General features: G+C 37.9%; 1 protein-coding gene and 1 long non-coding RNA gene across 2 annotated transcripts in view; one reads left to right on the top strand and one right to left on the bottom strand.

The window, feature by feature from the left end:
* arhgef28a (Rho guanine nucleotide exchange factor (GEF) 28a) overlaps positions 1-6,501 on the bottom strand; it is a gene marked incomplete at its 3' end in the record, with an annotated part of 35,996 nt that overhangs the window by 4,740 nt on the left and 24,755 nt on the right.
* LOC119424702 lies at positions 2,034-2,580 on the top strand. Its single transcript, XR_005187527.1, has 3 exons — positions 2,034-2,152; positions 2,229-2,403; positions 2,475-2,580. It is a non-coding gene; the product is annotated as an uncharacterized LOC119424702 (long non-coding RNA).

The following is a 6,501-nucleotide window of genomic DNA, read 5'->3' as shown; positions in this document are numbered from 1 at the left end:
AATATATGTATATGTGTATATATAAATATATGTATATGTGTATATATGTATATATATACATATATAGATATGTATATAAATATATAAATGTATTTGTGTATGTATGTATATATACATATATGCATATATATATATGTATATATACATATACATACATATATATTTACATACATGAATACAAATAATTACACACACATATATATATATATATACATACATATATATATGTACATATATATATATATATATATATATATATATATATATATATATATATATATATAAACATATATGTATATAAACATATATGTATATAAACATATACTGTATGTATATATACATATATGTATATATATTTTTTTGTTACCAAGATTTTCACAATAGTTTCCATCTACTGCTTCAGGTTCATACAAGATCTTCATGACTGATTTTATGAACTCAAAATATGCTTCATCATCACGTCCTCTTCATCTTACCACAGTTAGTAGTAAAGCGTGTTTATTACCACTGGATATACTCAGTATCACTACTACTACTACTAATAAGTATAATTTAGTAATAGCAAATTCAACAAGCTAAAATAAGTAGAATAAACAAACAAACAAAAATTTCTCATAAAATGTATCTACAGTAGCTAAATGTCACAACAGAACAGTAACTAAATGTTAACAAAACCATAGCTAAAAGCAACATTTGTTAAACTGTAGCTAAAAAGTAAAATTCATACAAAGCTAAAATAAGCAAAACCTTATCTAAAAGCTAAAACAGTAGCCAATAAAGCTGAAATTTACAAACTAGTCACTAAAGCCTTAAACCAGCATAGCAGTAGCTAAAGCCTGAAGTTAGCACATCAATAGCTGAAAGTTAAAGTTTTCTAAGCACAAGGTAAATGGTGTGGTAGTAGCTGAGACTGATTCCCAATTCATACTGTGCTAAAAGATAGGGCAAGATTTTTGTTGAAAATATTGCTATTAACTGTTTGGAGTCAAGTCTGTCTGTCAGCAAAATATCTCATGAAACACAACATGTTTTGACATGTGCAATCCCATTGCATTCTAAAACATGATTAATAAGAAAACCCTTAACAATACAGCAGCGGCATTTGTTTTATTTTATTTTATTTTTACATTGTGAAACCTATCAAGAGTCGATTTGCCTTTTACCTTTGAGAAAAATTTTGTGATGATCAGCCTTTCAGTCATGTAAAATAATATTTACCACTGTAGGATTATTGAGATAGGTCAATCATGGGTTTTAGGATTTATAACCGAACCGTGCATGTCATATTACAAAGACCGGTTGTGCATGAACATTGAGCAGATACAGCTAAGAGGGATGACTCAGTGCGAGCCAATAATCCACCTTTTTCTCTTTCACAACAACAGACAGCTTGCTGCTGACGATGATTTGTGGAAGTTTGAAAACAAACCTTTAAAGGTCAAATGGGAGTAGGAATGCAGTAGCTCCTCACATTTTCCTTTCTTCTCCATAAGCCTTGACATTTGAGCACAGAAAGATGAATGCATTGTGGTGAAACTAAAATTCTGAACTACCGGGAAGAAGCAGGGGAGGATTAAGTAAACTGCTGTTCTGACATGTTTAGATGATCGGTGTTCAATGATTGTCACGTGAGGTTTGCACACGGAAAGATTATCACCCAGCTTTCACCTTACGATGGCGGGGGATAACTATTCTGCAAATAACATGAGGATTTACTCATTCTTTCCAGTAAATGAGCATCTCATGCAGACTAATGAAGTTCAGAACCAGTTCAACCAGCAGGAAACCAATGCTTTGATGTTCTTGATGAACAGCAGTGATCAGCAGACGCAGGTCAAATATCTTTTTTCTATACATTTATAGTAAACTTATTTTGCTGCTTACTGAACATGTTGCTGCTCTCGATCTTTCAGGCTTATGACGTTCAGTTCAGGGTTGGTGGTGTGACCAGGGACAGCACAGGGACTGATGGCACCTTATGGGACACAGAAGATCTTTTTAATGCCACTGACACCCCTCCACCCCATTTAAGAGACTCAGTACCATGCTCCCTCCCCCTCTCATCTGGTGATCACTCAAGATTGGATTGTCCTCACCCCGCTGAGCAGAACAATCAGAGAGACAGTCCAACGATAGAAACCTGCGACCTCAGGTAGGACATTTTGAAGAAGGGGGGGTCCATGTGTCCATGAGCACATTTGACTAGTGATTTTGTTTTTAAATCTCAGTCTGGTGGATGTGGAAGTGGACAGTGAGGATGAGAGAACGGACCCACAGTCTCCTCTTTCCCCGCTCCTGTCAGACGTTCGGAGAAGTGAAGACAGAAGGGAAAAGGCTCGAGCAGCTCCTGATCTCGCCTGCACTCGCAGCCAGTCTGCCTCAATATGTGAACCCGTCTCAAAAGTAAATACTCATATCATATTTCGCCTAATCTTATGTTTTTGCATTGATTCAATTTATTTTTTGTTATGTAGGACCTGAGTGAAGAGGGCGTTCGTTTGCGCTCCTACTCCTACTCATATCCAAAGATCAGCTTCCTTGCCGCACGTCATCCTCGGGACAACCACACATCAGAAATCAGCCACGGTCGGTCAAACTCACACCTGTATCATCAAGAAAACTTCAGTCAAGCACATAACTAACAAGATTTATTCCTCATTTCACTGGATTTTTTCCTTTCTAATGGAGTTACATCACATCTGACAATTCTAAGCTATAGCCTCACCACTAATATTTTCTGCAATCACTGACAAAAACTGTTCAGCACCCAGTAGTACGCAATGTCATCCACATTCAGACTGGTAATGGGCCTATAAACAATTTATTTACAAGAAGCTCCATGTCTAGAATGGAGGAGCAGAGGACATAAGTTGTGACTTCATGAGTAAGGAGTAAGCTAGTTGCTGGAGGCTCTGATGAAGGTCAGTAGATGCAGAAGATTAGCAGCTTCTTCACCAGGATCTGATGGAGTCTGATCTGGCTCACATTGTGGTTTGCATGAAGCCGGGTGGTCGGATCATGCAGCTGCCTGTGGAGCATACAAACGTTACAGTGGCAATGTTAGGACTAATGAAACTCACACAAGGATCCAAGGTTCTTTATTGTCATTCACATCACATGTGGTACATGAGGTGGAACGAAACTGTGTACTCAGGGTCCCAGTTACATCCAACACAAGCTGTGGGAGGGGGCAGCTGTGGCTGAGTGGTTAGAGCAGTTGTTCTCGGGGGTTTGGATCCACCAGCAGTCACATGCCCAAGTGTCATCAGTGTATGAATGTGATAAAGTACTGATTAGTCTTTGTAGAGAGCTAGTAGAGTGCTGTATGAATGGGTAAATGAGACACAGATTGTAGTGTAAAGCACTTTGAGTATCTTAATAAGATAGAAAGGTGCTGTATAAGTACAGTCCATTTACAATGTCTGAGGGTGGAATTCACCTATTCTTTTATGCTTGTTAAAATATATGATGTCCATTCAATTCGGTTTATTTATAAAGTTCCAAGTCACAACAAAAGTTGTCTCAGGGCACTGTTTCTTCCCTCGTGAAAGAAACCTTTAGCAGAAACAGGATCAGGACAAGCGGCCATCTGCTTTGACCAGCTGTGTTTGGTAGGAACAGATACACAATGGCAGGTCAAGAATCACATGTTAAGACAGAAATAGTATCAAATGAAAACTATTAATTTTAAGAAATGAGGTTAGTGTGTCCTCCATTAGCTTAAGGCAGCATAACAAGCCAACCCTAACTATAGGATTTATCAAAAATGAAAGTCGTAAGTCCAGTCTTAAAACTGGACAATGTGTCAGCCTCACGGACAAAAACTCGATGTTGGTTCCACAAGAGAGGAGCCTGAGAACTGAAAGATCTTCCTCCCTTTCTGCTTTTGGAAACTAAGAACCACAAGTAAACCTGCAGTCTGAGAGCGAAGTGCTCTGTTAGGAACAAATGGAACAATAAGATCTGTAATATAAGATGGAGCCAGGTTGTTGAGAGCTTTGTAGGTTAGAAGTAATATTTTACATCACTGGTTAGTTGTACATTTTATCCTCAGCCGCTCTGCCAAATAGAGGAGTGACATGGCTGTTTTTAGGGTAACACTGTTTTTAAACAAATGTTTGCAACAAGCTACAAGAGTTATGTTAGAAGGTGAAATTAACATCCTACTGCAGGCTGCTACTGAAGCTGTTAACCCAACTTACATCGGCTTGTCAGGCTCTCAACGTTACTTTACAAAGAGCAATACAGCGAAGAATTTGTATCTGTTCAAAAAGCACAACAGTTTAAACCATAAATAAAATGATCTGATGAAGTTTAGTTGTGTTCTGTGTTTATCTTGCAGAGCTGATAAGAAAAACGACAGATTAAAAAACATTTCTATTAATGTAAAACGTAGTTTTTAAAGTAGATCTATTGGACAGCTGTGGCTGAATGGTTAGAGCCGTCGTCCTCCAATGGGCAAGTTGGGGGTTCAATTCCACCAGCAGTCACGTGCTGAGGTGTCCCTGGGCAAGACAGGGAACCCCTCATTGCCTCTGATGTGTGTCCCATCAGTGTATGACTGTTTAACTTGTTTTTATATATGAATGCTTCTGTTCAGATGACGTCTGTTGTGCCTTGGAGCTTTATAAATAAACTGAATTGAACTGAATGTGATCTAAAGCACCGATTAGTCTTGCAGAGACACAGTAGAGTGCTGATGAATGTGTGCATGGAGGTATGTGAGGGCACAGATTGTGCTGTAAAGTGTCTTGATAAGATGGAAAGGTGCTATATAAGTACAGTCCATCTTAACAATCAGTCACATGACACGTGCAGTTTCATTTTATTTCCTCCACTCGGTCTGGGTGCTGAATGTTTCTGTCAGTAAGTTTATTTGCAAATAAATATTGTTTAAAGCAAAAAAGCTGTTAAGGTATGCTACCTTTTGGTCTTAAAATGTTATTCCTGTGTTTTCCAAATTTAATCACTTTGAACTGAGTCAGACCAGCTGGTTTTGTTCTCTAGTTTTTTAACAATTGTTTAGAAACTGAAATAGTTTTTATCTAAAAGACTAAACAAATATTTTCATCAGAATATGTAAAATTATTCACTTCTTGCTCTAGTTGATCTTTTCTCTCTTTCTTTTTATAATGACAGTAACAGAACTGCATGAAAAGACTTTAAGCTCCATTTAGCAGCTCTGGGCCTGGATGTGACTGATAGTTGCACCTTCTGTAGATAATGTGCTAGCAGCGCTCTGTCCACTGTGCCCTGTAGATGGAGTTCTCCACAATGTCAGCCACAGCCGATCTCTCCTTCAAGCGCTCTCTTTGTCTAAATCCACCCTGTCTCTGTCTCTGCTGCACCCTGCTAGTAAGTACTGAAACTCTGCAGTCATTTTTCTCTGTGTGTTTGTGTGTAAAGGCATGTCCAAATGAACATTGATCTAAAACTCGATTTAATGATTCTCATGTCATATCTTTATGGAATGTACAAATTATTTCTGACCGTAACATGCACAATAACATGATTTTTTTGGTCACAATTTAACGTTTTCTCATCTCCTTTCTTTTATTTTGTCCTACAACTTTGATCTTGAGCAGACACACAAAAATAACAGCCAGCTGGTAAACCAATGGAAGGATTGAAATTAAAAAGGCAGATTTTTACTTCAGTCTTCCAAAGAGACACAACTCAGGCTAAAAATCCTCAAGATGCCATAAATTCAGTTAAGAAATAAAAGTTGCATTTGCCCACAGCATTGCGTTCCAAAGTTTTAATAACACAATCAGTTATAAATTGTTTTATATGTCATAAATGGCTCCCAGCTACTACCACAACAAATTTTAAGTTAGTATTTGTAAATCTGACTGAGTTGTGTCAATTTTTGTATTTGCTAAGGTTAATTATCTGGCAGCTATCTTGAATGAAGTTATCGGTAACTCCTAAAGTTATTTAGTTGTCCAATGAAACTGGTCTTGAAGTAAAGTATGGTACACTAGAAAAGATTGAAAATCATTTTGACCATAGAGACATGTTCAGCTGTGTCCTGAAATCAGCATCACACGTCTTCAAACACGTAATCCGTCAATCTGCCTGTTTAAAAAGACAAAAGTAGTCACTGTGCCAGTGGCGGCTTGTGGAGTTTTCTCCAGGGGGGCTATAATTTCAAAATACACACACACATACACGCACACACAGGTTTGTTTTGCTATCTTTATGGGGCCTTTGCATTGACTTCCATTAATTTTTCATTCATTTCTATAGCCTAACCATGACCTTTATCCATAACCTAACCATTACCAGTACATACCTAACCCTAAACCTAACACATCCTCAATTCACACCTTAGTCCTAAACCTAGCCCCTAACCCACCAACGGGACTTCTCCTTATGGGGCTGGGGCTTTGGGCCCCATAAGGAGCAGTTGGTCCTCACAATGCAGTATAAGTTGGAAAAATGGGCCTCACAAAGTAGTATAAACAAGGACACACACACACACACACACACACACACACA

The sequence above is a fragment of the Nematolebias whitei genome, chromosome 18, assembly GCF_014905685.2.
Source record: "Nematolebias whitei isolate Nwh7 chromosome 18, NemWhi1, whole genome shotgun sequence".
NCBI classification, from domain to species: domain Eukaryota; kingdom Metazoa; phylum Chordata; class Actinopteri; order Cyprinodontiformes; family Rivulidae; genus Nematolebias; species Nematolebias whitei.
Note: the sequence above shows the minus strand (reverse complement) of the source record. Positions and strands in the feature narration are given on the sequence as shown.